This window comes from Agelaius phoeniceus, chromosome 34, assembly GCF_051311805.1.
Source record: "Agelaius phoeniceus isolate bAgePho1 chromosome 34, bAgePho1.hap1, whole genome shotgun sequence".
Taxonomy (NCBI): Eukaryota; Metazoa; Chordata; class Aves; order Passeriformes; family Icteridae; genus Agelaius; species Agelaius phoeniceus.
This window is the reverse complement of record NC_135298.1, coordinates 674,446-694,461: the sequence shown is the minus strand read 5'-3', so window position 1 is coordinate 694,461 and position 20,016 is coordinate 674,446. Positions and strand designations below refer to the sequence as shown.

General features: G+C 58.1%; 1 long non-coding RNA gene across 1 annotated transcript; it reads right to left on the bottom strand.

Moving 5' to 3' along the window:
• Nucleotides 1–1,006: 1,006 nt before the first annotated feature.
• Nucleotides 1,007–1,736, bottom strand: LOC143696368 (uncharacterized). The gene is made up of 3 exons (XR_013185812.1): nucleotides 1,641–1,736; nucleotides 1,347–1,425; nucleotides 1,007–1,160 (listed from the first exon to the last, which is right to left on the bottom strand). It is a non-coding gene; the product is annotated as an uncharacterized LOC143696368 (long non-coding RNA).
• Between the last annotated feature and the right edge of the window lie 18,280 nt (nucleotides 1,737–20,016).

Here is a 20,016-nt window from a genome sequence, read left to right as displayed (position 1 = left end):
CGCCGAGTGACGGACAGGGCACTGGGGAGGGATTTGAGAAAGGGTACATTAATCTCCAAGGCAACTGGGGAGGAGTTGGGATAACTGGCAGCATAAAGGAGGAAAGGGAGAACCAGGGCAGAACCATTGCATGATAGGGGGAACAGAACAGTCCAACTTATACAGACAACACAACAGCTGGATGCATTGGTGTTGGGTCAAGGCTGACCTCTGGGAGAAGCTCTTCCCACACCAGGCACACTCATAGGGCCTCTCCCCGCTGTGGATGCGCTGGTGGGCACTCAGGTGGGCGCTCGTCCTGAAGCTCTTCCCACACTCCCCACACTCGCAGGGCCGTTCCCCCCGTGTGGCTCCTCTGGTGGGCAGTCACTTCATAGCTGGTCTTGAAGCTCTTCCCACACCTGGGACACTCGTAGGGCCTCTCCCCGGAGTGGATGAGCTGGTGCCTGAGGAGGCTGCACTTGTCCCTGAAGCCCTTCCCGCAGTCGGGGCAGCGGAAGGGCCTCTCCTCTGTGTGAGTGGTGATGGAGGAGATTGGAGCTGATCTGAAACCTCTTGCTGCATTCATCACACTCGTAGGGCCGTTCCCCGTGTGGCTCCTCTGGTGGAAAATCAGGCTGGATCTGGCTCTGAAGCTCTTCCCACACTCAGGACATCCGTAGGGCCTCTCCCGGTGTGGACGCGCTGGTGGCAGATCAGGTTGGAGTTGTGGCTGAAGCTCTTCCCACACTGCCCACACTCATAGGGCCTCTCCCTGGTGTGGATTCCCATGTGGGAGTTCAGGTGGGAGCTCCACCTGAAGCTCTTCCCACACTGCCCACACTCATAGGGCCGTTCCTCTGTGTGGATTCTCCAATGGTTGATCAGGGACGATCTCCACCTGAAGCTCTTCCCACATTCTGAGCACTTGTGGGGCTTCTCCCCATCCTGAAGCTGCTCAGGGACCCCCAACTCCAACCTGTGGTCACCTTCCTGGCTCAAGGTGGGTCTTTCCTCCTCGGATCCCCGTGATCTGCGTTTGCAGCCCCTCCTTGTGTGGGATCTCTGGGACTTTTCCTCCCCGTTGGATTCCTGTGCCCTGGAGCCACTCCAAACGGCCTCAGCCACCAGGTTCTGCTGTGGGGATTTGTCCTCCCTGCTCTCCATGCTCAGCTCCTTCCCTGGGGAAGGAAGGACAAGGAGAGGATGGGATTTGCCTCCGTGCCACAGGGAAGGGGAAGGAGATCCCCCCAGTGCATCCCTGGCTGGACAGCATCAGCAGTGGGGCTGTCCTGCAGCCGGGGGCCGTGCTGGGCTGGGAGATGGAGCAGGACAGAGGGGGAAAGGGGCACTGACTTCCTCCTCACCTGCCTGGGTGTCCTGGGGCATCTTCTTCCTCCTCGCAGCCTCCTCCTCCACCTGGCCAAGGTTTGGGAATGGGAAATCCTGGTTTGGGGGGCAAAACAAGGGCTGAGCGTGTCGGGTTTGATGGTCCCGGTGCCCAAGTGCAGCTGGAGAAGTCAGCGCCCCTTTCAGCCTCGGGGGGCCCGGACCCCGCTCATCCCCAGCCTCCCCCACCCCTCCAGGCTGCCGGGGGTCCCTCTGCACCGGGATCGCCCCTCTCCGCCATGGATTTGGGGCGACTCCCCCTCCCCGCTCACCTGCGGCTTCCGGAGGGGGCGGAACCGGGGCAGCCGCGGCCCGAGCGGGGGAACCGCGTGGGGTTGGTGCTGCGGCTCCTCCTCCCGCTGCTCCTCTTCCTCTTCTTCCCGCTCCTCTCTCTCTCTTTCCCTTTCCTTTTCCTCCTCCTCTGTCCCTGCTCTCCCTCCCGCTCCTCCTCCGCTCCCAGCCCGGCCCGGGCAGTGCCGGCACCCAAAAGCAGCCGCGCTCTGGCCTGGGGGGGTTCCAAAGCAGCCCCGCCACGCCCGGCACTGGGAGCGATACTGGGAGCACTGGGAACGATGGTGAGAGCAGCGTGCGGGAACTGGGAGCGCTCTCCCTGCCGGTCCCGCTCTTACTGGGAGCACTGGGAACGATGGTGAGAGCAGCGGGCGGGAACTGGGAGCGCTCTCCCTGCCGGTCCCGCTCTTACTGGGAGCACTGGGAGGGAACTGGGAGCAAACAGCGCCCGGACGCAGCTGCAGCCGGCGGGGGCGGGGCCGAATCTGAGGGCGTGGTTATGCAAATCAGGGAGCATTTGTGCGCTGGGATTGGTGGGCGGGAGCAGGGCGGGATTTGCACGGTCACGTGAGGGCCGAGGGGGGCCGGAGCGATGGCGGCGGCGTCCGGGGAGAGGGGACCGGGAATGGGAATGAGGACAGGGAATAGGGAATGGGGACAGGGAATGGGAATGGGAGATGGGCAATGGGGATGCGAGATGGGCAATGGGGAATGGGAATGAGAATGGGGACCGGGATTGGGAATGGGGACCGGGAATGGGAAATGGGGACAGGGAATGGGAATGAGGAATGGGGAATGGGGACAGGGAATGGGGTCCGTACTGGGAATGGAGCAGGACGGGACTGAGAGTGGGGTGACACGGGAAGGGGCGGAGGAAAGGGGAGTGACAGCAGGGAGGGGGGTATCCGCTACAGGGGACACCAGGAAGCGGGACAAGGGGACACAGGGACAGTTCTAGGCCGGGAGGTCCTTGATCAGCAGCCCCAGAATCTCCACCAGCATCTTCCAAAGCACCCGGAGCCGCTCGGCCTTGTGTCCCCAAAGCCCTGAGCAAGCCCCAAGTCCTTCCCAGGAACTCTCAGCTCCCTCGGACCCAGCATCCCCCACACCTCTGGAACAGCCCCCCACTTCTCTAGCCCCATCTTAGTTCAACATCTTTATTTTTACCCAGGTTTTGGGTAAAAGCTTGGAAAGAATGAAGAAATGTGAAAAGAAGACCCAGGCCATGAGGAGCCAGGAGGATGTGGAGCCCCCAGCCAGGTGTCTTCCCACCAGGGATCACCGGCACCACGGATCACCGGGGCTCTGCCCACCGGGGTCACTGGGGATCATCCAGCGCGGATCCTCCCGTGGGGATGGAGCTGGAGCAGCGCACGGAGCTCTTCCCACACTGGGGGCACTGGCAGGGCTTCCCTCAGTGCTGGCTGGGTTGGTGTTGGGTCAAGGCTGACCTCTGGGAGAAGCTCTTCCCACACCCGGTACACTTGTAGGGGCTGTGACATCCCAGGAGCAGGGCTGGGATGGGCTCTGGTGCCTGGGACATCCCCAGCAGCAGCAGGGCTGGGATGGGCTCTGGTGCCTGGGACATCCCCAGCAGCAGCAGGGCTGGGATGGGCTCTGGTGCCTGGGACATCCCCAGCAGCAGCGGGGCTGGGATGGGCTCTGGTGCCTGGGACATCCCCAGCAGCAGCGGGGCTGGGATGGGCTCTGGTGCCTGGGACATCCCCAGCAGCAGCAGGGCTGGCTGTGATGCTCTCCAGTGCCTGGGCCGTGCCCAGGGGTGCTGCTGGCTGGGGTTGGGTTGGTGCCTGTGCAGTGCCCCGGGCAGGGTCACAGCGGGGCAGCTCTCAGTGTCCCCAGCAGGCCACGCTGTCCAGGGCAGCCGTGCCAGCGCTCACTGCGCACTCGGGGCAGGCTGGGCTGGACGGGGCTCGGGGCACAAACGCCGCCCCCGGGGCTGGGCTCTGCCCCTGCCTCTGGGGCCCAGCCCCTGCTGGCAGCGCCTTGGGCAGGGCACGGGGCTGCTGCTGGCCCAGGGGGACAGGCCTTGCCCCCTGCCAGCTGCCCGGGCCCCTCGGGTGCCTGTGCCACAGCCCTGTGCCTCCTGTCCCCGCTACTCCCCGCCACCTCCACTCCCTCCATCAAAGCCCCACTCAACCTCTGCACTGTGACCTCTGGAAAGAACAAAAGAACAGGAAAGAAAGAATGAGAGAGGGAAAGGAGAAAGGAAAGGAAAGGAAAGGAAAGGAAAGGAAAGGAAAGGAAAGGAAAGGAAAGGAAAGGAAAGGAAAAAGGAAAGGAAAGGAAAGGAAAAAGGGAAAGGAAAAAAAGTAAAAAGAAAAGAGAAACATGTAGCCATTTGGCCCTGCCTGGATGCCAGGCACCCACCAAAGCTGCTCTCTCACTCCCCTCCAGAGATGGACAGGAGAAAAAACAGAATGAAGGCTTCATGGCTTGAGTTAAGGACTGGGACAGATCATTCAGCAAATGCCATCATAGGCAAAACATTTTTGAAATTACAGGTATTAATTGAATTTATTTCTATCCAGATCAGGGCAGGATAGTGAGAAGTAAAATAAAGCTTCACAAACACCTTCTGCCTGTTCCTCCCTCCTTCCCAGCTCTGCTCCTCCCCCAGTGGTGCAGGCAGACAGGCACTGGGGGCTCTGCTCCGTTCATCACCCGTTGTTTCTCTGCTGCTCGGGGAGAGGAGTCGTTCCCCTGCTGTGCCAGGGGTCCCTCCTGAGACACTTCTCCATGAACTTCTGCAGGGTGAGTTCATCTCACGGACAGCAGCTCTTCACAAACTGCTGCAGCTGCCTCACTCTCCCAGGGGCTCACAAGTCCTGCCAGGACCCTGCTCCAGCGTGGGCTCCTCTCTCCACGGCTTTGCAGGTCCCTGCTGGGTCCCTGCTCCAGCACAGGTTTCTCATGGGGTCCCAGCCCCTGCTCAGGCACCCCCTGCTCCAGCACGGGCTCCTCCAGGTGCTGCAGGTGCATCTCTGCTCTCCGGGCCCTCCATGGGCTGCAGGGGCCCAGCTGCCTCCCAGGGGCTGCCCAGGGAATCTCAGGGCAATCAGCTCCAGCCCCTGGAGCAGCTCCTGCCCCTCCTCCTGCCCTGCCCTGGGGTGTGCAGAGTTGTTCCTCTCACGTGTTCTCACCCTGCTCTTCCCTGCTCACAGTTACACCTACACCATCACCCATTTTCCTAAATCTCTTGCCCCAAAGGTGTTACCACCATTTCCAACTGGCCCAGCCTTGCCCAGCGGCCGGTGCATCCTGGAGCTGGCTGGAATTGAATCTGTGGGACACAGAGGAGCAGCTGCTTCCAGCAGCCTCTCACAGAAGGTGCTCCTCGAGCTCCCCTTACCAAAACCTGGCCATGCAAACCAAGTATAAGCATGGCAGGGTTTTTATTACCATTATTAATTCTTCTTTTTGCTATTGTCACTATTATTGCCCCTGTGATGTCACACTGCCCCTGTGATGTCACAGAGCCAACTCTATGTCACCTTGTGACATCATACAGCAGTGCTGTGAAATCACAGAAGACTGATATCCCAAAGTCATCCTGTCATGTCACAATCTGTTTTGTGACGTCACAGCCTGCTCTATGATGTCACACAGCCACTAGGTGATGTCACAACCCACTCTCTGATGCCACACAGCCACCCTCTGTGATGGCAGACTCTGCTCTATGGCCTCATAATATGCTCTGTGATGTCACAGCCAGTTCTGTGATGTCACCATCCCCTCAGTGATGTCACAACCCTCAAGAACTCAGTTCTAATAAAACACTGAAGTTTCTTGTACTTTGAAGAGATCCCTGTCAGGGACACAACTGAGAAAGTGTCCCTAGGTTCCAGCTAGAGCAGAACACTGCAGGCAGTGATGCCAGGTGGCACAAACAAGGCAAAGGTGTCTCTGGTTCTGAGCACACCTGGATGTGTTTCAGGAATGCAAAGGGCCAAGGCCTGAGCCCCAGGGCCTGGCCAGGCAGATCCTGTCCCTCCCTCCTGGCTCAGGGCTCTTCCCGGGATGGGCACTGGCATGTGGGGATGTGCAATGCCAGGGCCAGGAGCGTGGGGCGGCCCCTGCCAGGCTGCTGAGCAGGGACAAGGAGGCAATGAGGCCCCAGGCCTGCAAGGGTCACTTGTCCCCTCCTGGCCCCAGGCCCAGCAGCCATGGCCAAAGTGCTGCCCAAGCTGGCTCTGGCAGGGCTGTCTTGCAGCTGCTGCCCATGCCTGTGCCCTGTGCAGCCCAGGCTGTCCCACGGTGTCCCTGCCCTGGCCTCTGTCCCTGCAGGCTGTCGGCATCCCCCGGCTGCCCCACCTGGCTGGGCCCTTCCTTTGCTGACAGCTCTGCCTGGCCACTGCATGGTGTTTGCAGGGATTGAGCAATTAGGGCAAAGCTGTATCGCACTGTCTGTAAGGGGAGGAGTTCCTTAATAAGTACAGTAGGATATGATATAATATAGTAGAATAAAGCCATGGATCAGCCTTCTGCAATCATGGAGACAATGCTAATTATTACCTGGCTGGGAGCCTGCAACAACAGGCAAACACTGCAGTACTGATAAACAGAGGTACAGCCAGGGGAGGGAGGCAGGTGGAAAAGGCTTTGTGCTGTCCCTGCTCTGAGGGGATGCTCAGCACGGCCTGAAGGTCTGCACATAGGAGAAAACAACAATGAACACAGAACAGCCAAATGATAAACAGGCACCAACAGCAAGAAGCCCAAGTTCCCTGGGGTTGGAAGTTTGAGGATCTGGGGGATTTCACAGAAGAACTGGCCCAGGGCATTGCCATGGCACAGGGGCAGGGAAAATGTATTGGCCATGTGCAACAGAGCAGTGAGAAAGCCCCTGGCCCAGGCAGCTGCTGCCATGTGGGCACAAGCTCTGCTGCCCAGCAGGGTCCCGTGGTGCAGGGCTTTGCAGATGGACACGTAGCAGTCGGAGCACGTGAGGGTCAGGAATGAAAGCTCTGCTGTGATAAAGAACAAAAAGAAAAAGACCTGTGCAGCACATGCTGCGTAGGAGATGGTGCTGGTGTCCCAGAGGGAATTGTGCATGGCTCTGGGCACAGTGGTGCAGATGGAGCCCAGGTCAGGGAGGGCCAGGTTGAGCAGGAAGAAGAACATGGGCGTGTGCAGGGGGTGGCCTCAGGCTACGGCGCTGATGATGAGGCCGTTGCCCAGGAGGGCAGCCAGGGAGATGCCCAGCAAGAGGCAGAAGTGCAGGAGCTGCAGCTGCCCCGGCTCTGCCAGTGCCAGCAGGAGGAAGAGGCTGATGCAGCTGCTGTTGGACATTTGCTGTGGCTGCACATGGGCACCTGTTCATGGAGAAAAGGACAGTGAAGGGTTAGAGGAGATACCTGTAACCAAAATCAAAGCCATTTCCCACACACCCTCCCTTGTAACACACACGGACCTGCTCTTGTGTTTCAGAGTTCTGATGTTTTCTTTTTAAGCTCCTTCCATGGACTTCCTGGTACTCTTGGATATCAGAAACCCTCAGCATTTCTGCTGCCCTCTGGTAGAACAGAGTGATTTCCCTGAGGCAAGATAATGAGTGGAGACTGGGGGCAGATGATCTGTCACTTCATTCTGTTTGCAGTTCCTCTGGGATTTCACTTTGCTCAGCTGGAGGATGTTCACACTCCCACGTTTCTCTTACAAACGCCCAGGTACTGTGAGAGCAGATGGATCCAGCAGAGCCCAGCTCCACTTCTGTAGCCAAGGACTCACGTTGCTCATTCCACCAACCCAGCAGCATTTTCAGTGTCACAACACCTCTGCCTTTGCCCATGGATCTTATCACTCAGAGATGCTCTAGGACAGGTTTGCATGCTGGGGTGAAGCTCCCAGCCTGGACTGAAATCTCAGAGGGACTTGCAAGTGTCCTTCTGCTGGCATTGGCTGAAGGGAGATGCAGCTCCTTCCCTGGCTGCCCTGACAGCATTGCCCAGAGCCGGGCCCTGGGGACAGCGTCAGCCTGAGCCAGCTGTGCCCCTCCAGAGCCCCCAGGGCCGGGCAGCTGCTCCCAGCCCTGTGCTCTGCAGAGGGAACTGGGCCCGGGGCTGCAGAGCTGCCCCACGGCTCTGCTGCAGCTCTGCCTGCACAGGAGGGGCTGCACACCTTGGAGCCCTGGGCCTGAGGGCAGAGGCTTGGCTGGGGCACAGGAGGGAGGGGGCTTGTTCAGAGGGAGGGGCTGCACTGCAGGGGATCCTGTGCACATCTCTCAACTCTCCCTGCCACAGCATTGCTGGGTTCTGTTTTCTCTCCTTCCCTGATCTTCTCTCTGCTTCCTGGAGCTTTTCCTCCTGCAGGGGTTTCCCTGTGCCTGATTTCTCTGTGCCAGCACTCACAGAGCCCAAAGCTCTGTGCACTCTCCTTGGCCTGACAGAACCCTGCCTGTTTGCAGGGCACTGCCTGGGGGCAGCTTCTCTTTGCAGCTTGCAGAAAGGACAGCTCAGACTGAGCCTGATGGCTCCAGCAAAGCTGCTGCTGCTGCTGTCCATGGGCACAGTGGCTGAAGGCACATTAGGGATCTCCTGTGAACCTGCTGGTCACTAGAAGGAACAGTTTGGTGATCTCAGGCACCACTTGCCAAAATTCAGAACTAATAATTCATAATCATCCTTTAATAATTATCCCCCCTCCCTGCCACTCTCCAGGAGTAGGAATCTGAAGACAAAGTCTTAGGAAATTGCCTCATTTCAATCAAAATCCTTGTCTTGGAAATATTCTGTGACTGATCAGCATGTGAGAGCTTCATGAGCATTTCAGCTCCCCTGCAGCAGAAATCCTCAGAGATGCACTCGCAGAGTCTGCAGGCATTGGGATGTTGCAGCTTTAGGAGATCAGTGCAGGAGCTGCAGCTGCATTGTCCTGCAGCCAGAGGTTGCTGTGCCAAGGGCTGGCAGTGATTGTGCCCCAGGCACTTCCCAGCCCCTTCCCAGCCCTGCCTGCTTGAAGCTCTCTGTGCCTCTGTGCTGTGCCCGGGCTGGCTGCAGGCAGTGCCCCAGCCCTGCTGGGCTGTGCACAGGAGCTGCTCCTGCCCAGAGCTGTCTCTCTGCAGCTCTGCTGCCCTTGCCAGGAGCTGCCTCTGGGCCAGGAGCCCGGCCCAGCTCAGCAGCACAGACACAGCACAAGGACTTTAGGAGCCTCTGGGCCTTTGTGCTGAGGCCCTGAACATCAGGCCCTGAGAGGGAGCTGAAGAAGCCTCTGCAGAACTCCAAGTCACAATCCAACTCCAAAGTTTCTGGGACTTGTAGTGGCTCCCACTGAGGGACACGACAGAGAAAGTGTCCCCAGGCCCCATGCAGAGCAGAGAACTGGAGGCACTGATGGCAGCTGGGGACAAAGAGAAGCCAAGGCTTGGTGCCCTGGGGCACAGCAGGGTCTGTGCCAGCAAGGGCTGGGAGGAGACACCTTGTGCTGAGGCCCTGGGGCCTCCTGGCCCAGCCCCAGCCAGGCTGGGCACTGCCAGCCCCTTGTCCTGCCCTCTGCATCCCCCCCTGGCCCACATCCCAGGGGCCTCAAGGATCTGCTGCAAGGAGTCCCTGGGGAGCCTTGCTCAGCAATGGCCCTGGCGGCTCCTGAATGCTCCCTGCAGGGACTGCAGCTTTTTCAAAGGACTTGGGGTTTGGCTTTGGCCTTGCAGTCTCTGAGAGCTTTGTGCAATCATGGCCTCCAATTACCTGCTGTAATTAGTCCCTGCAGAGGCTCTGTCAGTAACACCACTCAGTGGGGCTCATGAATGCTTCAAGGTACTTCAGTTCTTTTAAGGTACTTGGTGTTTCCCTTTGGATCCAGACTCTGGGAGAGCTTTGTGCAATCATGGCCCCAATTATCTGCGTTAGTGAGTCCCTGGAGAGCTTTGTACTGACACTCAGTGGGGCTCATTCATGCTCTGAGACACTCAAGGTGTTGAAGGTACTTTGGATTTTCCTTTCCACACTGAGTGTCTGAGAGGTTTTTGTGCCATCCTGGCCACCAATTCTCTCCTCCAAGGAGTCCATGAGGAGCCTGTGTTGGACAGGGACCTCAGTGGGAGCCATGAATGCCTGGAGACACTTTGGGTGTTTCCTCTGACTCTGACTGCAGGCAAGGTTTGTGCAATCTCCTCCCAGGCCCTGAGGTTCAAGGGCTCAGCTCCAAATGCACAGTGAGGCTCATGAGGATCAAGCAAGTCCTGACAAACCATGGCTCTGCCTTGATTTCCCTCTGCTCCAGTGCAGTTCATTAGGAGGGTTATGGAGAAATAGTTATGGAGAAATAGCTCAAAGAGCTTCTAGGAAATATGTATTCCTATTTTAAAGGGTGTCTTTTATTGCTGTTCCCATTACACAAGAGGTGACTGCAGCATTCAGTGACTGATATTGATGCAGGGACTGTCCTAAGGAGGTCTGGCCTGCTCAGAGAAGCTGTGCCTTGAGCACTGAGCCAGTGTGGACAACCTTGCTCCACATTCCCCAAGCCCATGGTGTCTCTCCTCCCTCACCTGGGAGCTGCTTTGCTTGGAGAAGTGGCTGCACTCAGGCAAAGAGGGATTTTCCTTCTTTGAGTTTTGAAGCCATCTAAAACTCCTGAGTTTCCCCATTGCAAACAGACATCCTCCTCAAGTGTGTGCCAAGCCCAAGGTGGCACCAAGAGCACTCCAGCCCTGCCCTGGGCCAGCTGTGAGGGTGGATCATCATCCCAACAGGCAGTGGGCCATTGCAAGGGGCTGTTGCCATGGACACTGCAGGGACCCCAGTGCTGGGTTTGGGTGCCATGGCAACCGCCATCAGTTCAGGTTTCCTTGGAAAGCAGCCCCAGGAGCCATTTCTGCAGCCAGGTTCCATGGCCCCTTGCCTGCAGAGCTGCTGCTGCCCTGGGCTGCCATGGCAACCCTGAGGACAAAGCGGTGCCAGGGCTGTTCCAGGTACAATTGCAGTGACACTGGTTGGTGCCAGCAGGTGCCATGGCAACGGCCACGGGGACCCGTTCCTTGGTTTGGTGCCAGGGCAAGCAATGCCCGGAGCCGTTGTGATGGTTGGTGGGCATGGAAAGCTGCCCTGGGCCCCTTGCTCAGGGCTGGTGTCAGTGCCCAGGGCCAGAGGGGATCCCTTGCTGGGGGCTGTGCCATGGCCACCTGCCCTGTGCCGCGCTGGCCGCTCAGGCACCAGGAACCAGCAGCCAAGGGCACTGCCAGGGCCAAAGGCCAGGTCAGCCAGACAGAAAGGGGCAGCGCTGGGCACTGTTTCCATGGCAACCGGCACTGGGGGGGACACCTGGGGCACCTGGCCTGGCAGTTGCCATGGAAAGCCCTGGCAGGCACTGAGGGCACAGCCCCTGGCACTGAGACACTGCTGGGCCGGGTGCTGAGCACAGCGCTGAGCACGCAGAGATGGTTTTGTTCTTGCTGAGCTGCAGCACAGCCAAGGCCTGTCCTGCCCCTCGTCCAGCCACGCTGGGGAGGGGCTGGGGCTGCGGGGGAGCTTGGCAGGGGACACAGCCAGGACAGGTGACCCCAACTGACCCCGGGCACAGCCCAGACCAGAGCACATCATGCTCAGGCTATGAAGGGGGGGAACAAGGAGCAAGGGGGGAATTTTGGAGGGAGGCTTTTTGCCTTCCCAGCTAACACTTAGGCAAGAGGGGGCCCTGTTTCACCAGTGGGCAGGGTCACTACCAAAGACACAGACACCAAGTGAAGGAATTGTGGCATTTATATCATGCACAGCTGCAAAGAATTACAAAAGGATAAGCTCAGCAAAGCACATCATCATTAGCAAAGAATTACAAAAGAAGCTCAGCAATCCATCAGAACTCATCATTACATTTTGATGACTAACCCCTTGGTCAAACACTAGAGGTGTTTGTGGCAGACAAAGATTCTGGCTGACTATCAAGGTACACCTTACAGACATCAGTAGTTCTTTAGTGACACCGTTCTTCATTCTTTTTTCTCAATCTCCTTGGAGTTAGGAACAAGAATTCTGTTGTCCATGGAGCTGGCACCTTTTGAATTCCAGAATAATGCCCCCAGGCCCTTTGCTGTTCAGCTTTACCATGTTGTCTGGGGCTAACAAGGCTTGGGGGGCCCTTTCCCCTCTGACTGGAAGGGGCCGGGTCCCAGTCCCTGAGGGGCACCCGGGCTCCTGGATGCAATTCCTGTGCAAGTCCCTCAGTGTCACAGCAGCCTTCCCATGGAGCCCCGTGGATCAGAGCATTTGCCAAAGGGGCCCTTGGGGCAAACAGGGAGATTTGGTCTGGCAGCATGTGTAAAACAATATCCTGTCACATCTACTTGTTCTCACACACAATCCTTGGCTGCAGGGACACATTCCCATTGTTCCTGCCCAGCTTTCAGGACTCCGAGTTGTCTTTCCCAGGAGCTGCTCCTTCAGCTGCCTCGGGAGGGCCATTTGGCCTCCGGACCCACACTCTGGCTCCATTATTAGGACTGCTGCATCCAAACCCTTTATCTCCACAAACGGTGGGGACTGGAGCTGGAGCTCCTTTTTTCACAATCGTTCCTGAAATTGCAATATCAATAATTGTGCTACCCTGTCCTGGTGTTGAATAATCCAATCCTGGTCACTATTGTTTCACAGAATTACTGTAATTTCTCCTGGATATTCTGCATCAATTCCTCCTGCCATGACATGAACACTTTGCAAGGCCAAGCTCCAAGGGAGCAGTTACCAAAACAAAGTGTCCTGGAGGAATCTGAATTCCTGTTTCAGTATTGATGGCTCTCATTTGCTTTGAATTCATCCTCATTAATTCCAATGCATGAAGGCCCAGCCCTGCAGCCTCTGGGCTGGCCCTGCCAGGGGCCATCACAGCCAGAACAATTTCCCAGGCAGTCCAAGTCTCACTGCCCATGGTTGGATTTGCAAATTGGGGGCAGCCATGCACAGCCAGGGGGTTTCCAATTCCCCCGTGGGCCATTGTTCAGGGCATGGAGCACATCTGGGAGATGGGTTCTCCATGGGCAAAGGTTCCCATCTCCTCATTTTATCAACTGCTCTTTTAACAACCCCTTCACCCGTTCAACCAATCCTGCAGCTTGTGCATAGTCTGGGACATGAAAAACCCTGCAGGCTTCATCCCTGTATTTTTCACAGCAACAGACAAAGCACTCTGCATCACAGTATCACCAAACCCTGGGAAAATAGCCAATTTCCTCCCTTTCTCCTTTTTACATTGTATACAATCTCACAAAGTTGACCACTGACAGTAGGGTCCTGGCCAATCCTGTTCTGTAGGGTATTTAGAGTTACATCCCTGAGCAGCCAAAGCTACCAAATTAGTATTGTCAGCACTATTTCACATTATTATTATTTCATATGTAGATATACATATTGATATACATATAGACAGATAGATACAGACATATATCTATAATATATATGTATATATATATATACAAATATATATATACATATTAAGGTCTTATTATACAATAAATACATATAGTTATTTATCATATTGATATTTCACTGGTACAAATGCAGCTGAGCTCAAGATTAAAATCTTCTGCTCTTGCTCCATGTGGGAGCATTCCAACAATAATTGTTCCTTCTGAAGCTGCTGTTTCCAATGGACTCTTAACAAATTCATCTTTGTCTGCCCAAACCCACAAGTCCTTTTCCATGTGCAGTTTTTGGATGCATTTGAAGACATCCAGGGCTGCAGCTTCTTTTACCCGACTGCCCCACTGCTCCCACGGGGCTCCCACCTCAGCCCACTCCAGAGCCAGGGAACTCCAGGGAAGGGCTTCCCATCTGGGAATTTCTGATGGCACTGATGCCTCACATTGACATTGAACAAGTGACATTTGGTTGGGATCTGGCCAGACTGGGCCAGTTTGGTTTGACCAGTGGCCAAAGTCAGCACCAAAGACACAGACTCCAACTGGAGGAATCAGTGTCATTTCCTGCAGTTCAGAGCAGCAAAGAATCACAAAAGGAGCAGCTCAGCAATGCACCCAATCATCCCCACCAAAGATTGCCTGCAGTGATTCAGAAAGATGCAGCAGCATTTACCCTCAGCCTTTGCCATCCCCCAGATGCACACAGCAGCTGGGGAAGCTGTCACAGCCAAGGGCTGCAGAGCCACTCCTGGGCACTGGCAATTCCTGCAGGTGCCTCCAGCCCCAGCTGAGGCTCCAAGCCCGCTGGGAGAGGGCCCAGCTCTGGCAGTGCTGCATGAACAAACTGACAGCACTGCTAGTGTGCCAACATCTGCTTTCATCCTCCTCTTGGCTCCCTCCCAAAGCCTGGCCAGGCCTCAAGGAGGAGCCAAGGCAGCTGACTTTGATCCTTCAGCCCCACACAAGGCCAGATGTCAGATTTCATGGCCTTGTCTGGCTCCTAAATACACAAAGGGCCATCCATGTTTCACTAAGGAGTGGCTACATCTATCACAGTGCTAATGACCATGCATATCTCAGCAGGGAGCAGATACAAAGATAACCTTTGCTTGGAAGGTTCCTCCAGAGGCCACCTTTGGCTCAGGGCCTGCTGTCCAGGCCTCACTCAGGGCTGCTGTGCAGGCCTTGGCACTTCAGGGACGTGCTTTAGTGCTGGGCTTGGCACTGCTGGCTGAGCGGCTGCACTGGGTGAGCTCAGAGGGCTTTTCCAACAGAAAGGATTCTGTGATTCCATGATGAGATCCGCTGCATTCAGCTGGGGCTATTTCAGCAGCATTACTTTGCTCCAGAAGTTCCCTCTTGCCCAGCTCCTGTGGCCTGAGGCTTCAGCTCCTTCAGCTCCTGGGGCTGAGCTGCTCATGCTGAACGAGACCACTCGGAGAGACGAATCCAGTCCATCCAATTCCTTCTGGGACACGCAGAGGGGAGGCTGTGCAAACAGGAGCATTGTTTGCTGTGGCCTCCTCTCTGCCCTTCACGCCTTTCAGCGCTTTGAAGCAGCCAAGAGCTTTCTCCAAGAGTGCAATGGAGCAGCTGTTCCTGCTCGCGGGCCTGGCTCTTCCCAGTCTCTGCCCTTGCCTGCTTCTGTCCCTCTTGCTGTGCCCTCTGTTCCCCCAGGGCTGGCTGGCTGCTGCCCAGGACTGTGGCACTGGCACTGATCCAGTGCTCCAGAGCCTCCTTTCTGTGCCCCTGGAGCTGCCTGGGCACAGCAGCCTTTTCCATCTGCAAGCTCCCCATGGACAGGGAGTGCCCAGCTCCGTTCCTTGCACAGCCTCCAGGAGCCCAGGGCTGCCATCTCAAGTCCCTGCTGGCACTGGGGGCTCCCAGGTGCCTCAGGCTGCTCTGACACCGCTGCACCCGGGAGGGAACAGGGGCAGGGGCTGTGCTGAAAGTCAGCTCCATCTGCTGCTGCTGCTGCTGCTGCTGCTGCTGCTGTGGGGTCATTTGTGCAGCCCTGGCCCAGAGTCAGGGATCAGATGCTGCCAGTCTCTTCCAGCCCTGGCTGCTCAGAGGTTGGGCCTTGGAGCCTCAGGTGGCCAAAGGCAGCTGCTGCTGGGCCCTCTGTGTGTGCCCGTGTTCAGCAGTGCTGCTCCATCAGTCTGTGCCCAGCAACGGGGAAAAGCCTCAGCCCTGCAGGGCCAGGAGCTGCCGGGCTCTGCCTGAGCAGCTCAGCCAGCAGGAAGGGAGCTGCTCCACACAGGAACCAGGAGCAAAGGACATTCCTTCTCTAGGACATGTTTTCTATTTAAAGGAAAAAAAGGAAAAAGAAAAAAAACTATATAAAATGTGAAAGATGAAAACAAAACCCAAGTGTTAGTGAAAAACTTCTGAAACTTTGCATTAAGAAGTAAATGATCTTTTTTAAAGGGGAACTCAGTTATTTACATTGTAAATGTGCTGATGGCATGGATCCATCTTACTGACCCCAGCAGCCTTTTAAAAGATTTTGGGCTTTGTTTCCAACATTGCCATTTGAAATTGTGCTCAAAGCAAGAGGAAATTGCTTTGTGCCCTTCCAGCTCCAAGCAGGACTGGGAATGGAAACTCTGTCAAAGCCCAAATCCTTTAGAAGATGCCCTTCCTTCTCGGCCTGGGAAGGAGCTGCACATTCCCTTTGAAACTGTCAGGGATTTCTTAGAGACACAAAGTGCCACTTAGGGCTTTTTGCTCTGGCTTGGCAGTGCAGAAGGGCAATTCTCCATCCATCAGCTCCAGACTGCACTGCCTCAGGAACACGGCCCACTCGCCAGCTTTGGCCCACTCAGGCACTTCTAGAGGAGGAAGAAAGTGCAATTGCACAATTCCAGGCAATCAAGAAGGAAGAATGGGACAGACAAACACCCTGTGCAGATCCAGGCGTTCAGCTGGGACTGTGGAGGGTTTGGGTTCTTGCCAATTGGATGTGTGTCCCCAGCTGCAATCTCTGGGCCTGCAGCAGAGTCTCACTCAGCTGCCAAAGCAGAAAGCTCAGGCGCTGTGCTCGCAAGGGGCTCGTCTGATGCAAAGCTGTCAGAGCAATGGGAGGGCAGAGCCAGCCCAGCTGGGCCCAGGGCTGAGCCCAGCAGAGCCCTGGCAGAGCCCAGAGCAGCCTCAGCAGCCGCAGAGCCCGGCTGCAAGGAGAGAAAGCAGAAAGTGCCCCTCAGCTGAGGGCTCCTGTGCCCTTGTGCCAAGGCCTGCGGTGCCCAGGCCATGCTGGCTGTGCCCAGAGCTGTGCCCAGAGCTGCCCATCCCTGCTGCCTTTGGCAGCAGAGCAGGAGGGCAGGACATGTGCCCAGCCTGCAGCCAGCCACGGCACATCCAGCCCTCAGCAGCTGCCCAGAGCAGGATGCTCCTGTGCTCGCTGCCATCTCCCAAAAGCTCTGATCCCACCCTGCCAAGCACACAGGGACCCACCTCACGCCAGCCACGGCTGCAAGAAAAGCTGCTCCCAAACCACGTCCTCAGCCTTCTCCAAGGCCACCGCCCATCCACGCCACAGCTGCTCCCAAGCACTTCCCCATCCCCACTGGACCACCTGGAATCCTTCCTCTGGAAAAACAAACAACACATTCTTGAAAAGAGATTAGAGACAAAAAGGGAAAACAAGAAAAATGGGAAAAACTCTTATCTCTGTCAGGGCCTTGAGGAAGGCCCAACTCCCACATGGTAGGGAAAAACCCAGCCATGGCTGAGGGAAGCCCACAGTTTCTCACTTCCACCCTGCACTGCCCCCCAAAATCACGGTGATCCCAAAGCAAACAAGGGCAGTGCAGCAGCCCAGCCCTTCCTTGCCTGCACAGCAAAGCAGCCCCTGCACAGCTTCTGGAGTCCCACCTCTGCTCCCAGCATGGGGCTTTGTTTGTGTCGGGCTGGCTGCCCCAGCCCCAGCCCCAGCCCAGGCCACGGTGGCTGCTGGGGGCTGTTGGCAGGGCCAGGAGCCCACTCCCATTTGTACCCAGCCCAGCCCATGCCCCAGCCCTGCCAAAAGCAGCTGGGCAGCGACTGAAGGATGAGTTGCATCTGCCCCAGCAGAGGGGGAACCTTTGCTTCCCAGCCAGGCTGGGCCATGCCCAAATCTGGCAGCATTTCCCCGTGTGGGGACTCACCTGCAAATTCCCTGTGGAGTCTGGCTTTGAAGAAGGTGCCAGAATCAAAGTCCATCACCTTCAGCCTCCAGTGGCCAGGCTGAGGAAGAGCTTCTCATCCTTGGTGCCATCCTGGCTGTCTCCAGCAGCAGCAGCAGCAGCAGCAGCAGCAGCAGCATCCCCACCCGGTACAGCTTCTCCAGGGGCTCCTTCTCCTTCCCTGGGGGGAGACCAGGCTCTCAGGGCTCTGCCCAGGGCCCCAGCTGTCAGGGAACCAGCACAAGCAAAACCAGCTTGGATGGCGGCCACCAGTGCTGGGCAGAGCAGCTCAGCTGCAGCACAAGGGCTGCGTGTGCCCATCCCATGACCCCGTGCAGTGACACAGGCAGCACAAAAAGGTCTGGGTTCCTTTGCTTCTGATTGCCAAGGCATGTGTGGAGCTGCAACTTACCAGGGCCCTGCATCAAAGTGTGCCTGTGGCTCTCTCCCTTCTTCTAGGGCCGAGGAATATCCTGCACCCAAGGATCACAGAACAGGTCTTCTAATGTGGGTCTTTCCAAGGAGTTCACGGATAAACACCACCTGATCAGATCTTTGCACTCTGGGCAGAGAAAGCAGAAAGTGCCGGTCAGCCAGAGAAGGCTCCTGTCTGCTTTGCCCCACTATTGCCATGCCCAGGCCTTGCTGGATGCAATCAGGGCTGGGCCTAAACTTTCCCATCCATTCCCTGTTTTGGAGGAGAGCAGGACATGTGCCACCTCCTCAGCAGCTGCCAGAGCGGGATGCTCACGAGCCCGCTGCTGGCTCCCAGCACTGGGATTCCCCCCGTGCCCAGAGAAGAGGATCCACCTTGAGAGAGCCCTTGTGGCAGCGGGAGCTGGCCCCAGCTGAGGTTCCGGCCCCTCCTGAAAGGGTGCTCCCCGCAGACCATCTGGTGCAGCAGGATGCCCAGGGACCAGATCGTTGCTGCCTCGCCATGGTACCAGCCAAAGTCATTCCATTCCGGGGGGCTGTAGGATGGTGTTCCTATGGAATACAGATGGAGTTCAGCAGGGGGATGGTGCTGCTCCCAGAGCCTGGCCCCAGCATCCCTGGGCCTGCGGGGGCTGCATCAGTGGCACACAGGGTGACCACTGCCCTCTCGCCAGCACCTGGGACTTGTGCACAAACTAAGGCTTGGAAAAGAAGCCACTGGTGTCAGAAGAGGGCAGAGGAAGCCCTGGCTAAGCCTGACCATGACAAGCAAAGGAAAAACCCTCTCTGTGCTGGGGAAAACATGCCCTTATCCTGCCTGTCTGCATTGCCCCTAAAATATTAGGAAGCAAAGGCTAACAGGGCGAGTTGAGTAGTGCAAGCCCTTCCTCTCACCTGCACACCAAACTGGCTGGGGCACAGGTTCCACCCCCCTCTCTGCTACCCCCACTCACAGGGGTTTGGTCGGGCTGGCTGCCCCAGCCCAGCCCCAGTCCTGGGCAGAGTGGCTGGCAAAGGCTGCCAGCAGGGCTGGAAGATGGCTCCCCACCCAGCCCCGCTCTAAAGCAACTCAGCTGAAGACTCAGTCCCCTGACTGGCAGCAAAAGGGAGAATCCCCGCTGCCACAGCCACCTTGGGCTGGGAGATGTTGGGCCATGAGATCCCGGGACCAGGAGTACACCCTTACGTGGGCTCACCTGCAAAGTGGGTGTAGGCGGTCTCTTGCAGGTAGGTGCCACAGACAAAGTCAATCAGTTTGGCCTGCCCGGTGGCCAGGTCAAGCATGATGTTCCCTGGCTTGATGTCCCTGTGCAGGACCCCGCAGCTGGTGCAGTGCCGCACGGCCTCCAGCACCTGGCGGAACAGCTCCCGCGCCACCTCCTCGGGCACGAACCGCCGTGCCCGAATGACACGCTGCAGGTCCTGACACCGCTCTGGCCGCTCCATCACCATCACGATGTGGTTGGGCAGCTCGAGCCACTCCAGCAGCTGCACCACGCCGGGGAAGCCAGTGGACACCTTGGCAAGCAGCACGATCTCCAGCGGGGCCCTGCTGCCGTCGGGCTGCGGGAGGAGCACGATGCCCTCAGTGGGGCCGATGCCTTGCCAGGCCTGGGGAAGCCCTGAGCCAGCCCGGGATGCTCTGCGCCCTGCGCTGCGCCCACGCCCGCTCCCCCTCGAGGCGTCCTGGCGGCTTCCACCGTGCCGGGCCTCGGCTCATCCCCGCCCGGCAGCCCCGGCTGCTGCCGCTGGCCCCGCTCACTCACCAGCTCGCCCCAGTGCCGGACGCGGTTCCGTGGCACCCTCTTGATGGCCACCTGCGAGCCAAGGACAGCAGCGGGCTCAGCTCGCCGCCCGCCCTGCCCAGCCCCATCCTCCTCCTCCTCCTCCTCCGCCCCCTCCTCCGCCCCCTCCTCCTGCGCCCGCCGCCGGCCCCGCCGCTCACCGGGGCGCCGTCCGAGAGCCGCGTGGCCGCGAAGACGCTGCCGAATCCTCCGCGCCCCAGCAGCGAACCCAGGCGGTAGCGCTCCTGCAGAGCCTCGGGCGCCGTCCCTGCGGGCGGGACGCGGCTGTCAGCGCTCGGCCCGGGGCCAGCAAGGGCCCCCGAGCGCCCCTCAGCCGCCCCGGGCCGGCCATGCCCAGGCCTTCGCTCCTCGCAACGCGGCACGGGAGGCTCGGGGCCGGCGGCCGCGCTGCCGAGCGGCGGAGCTCGGGCCGGGGAAGCCGCAGCGGAGGCGGCGGCAGCGGCCGCGCCGCCTGTGTCCTCCGCGGGCCCCGGGAGGGGCCGGGGCCGGGGCCGGGCTCGGGGCTGGAGCCTGCCTCGGGGCCGGGGCCGGGCTCGGGCCAGGCGGAGGCAAAGGGCGGCGATGCCGCCCCCGCACACGGCACTGA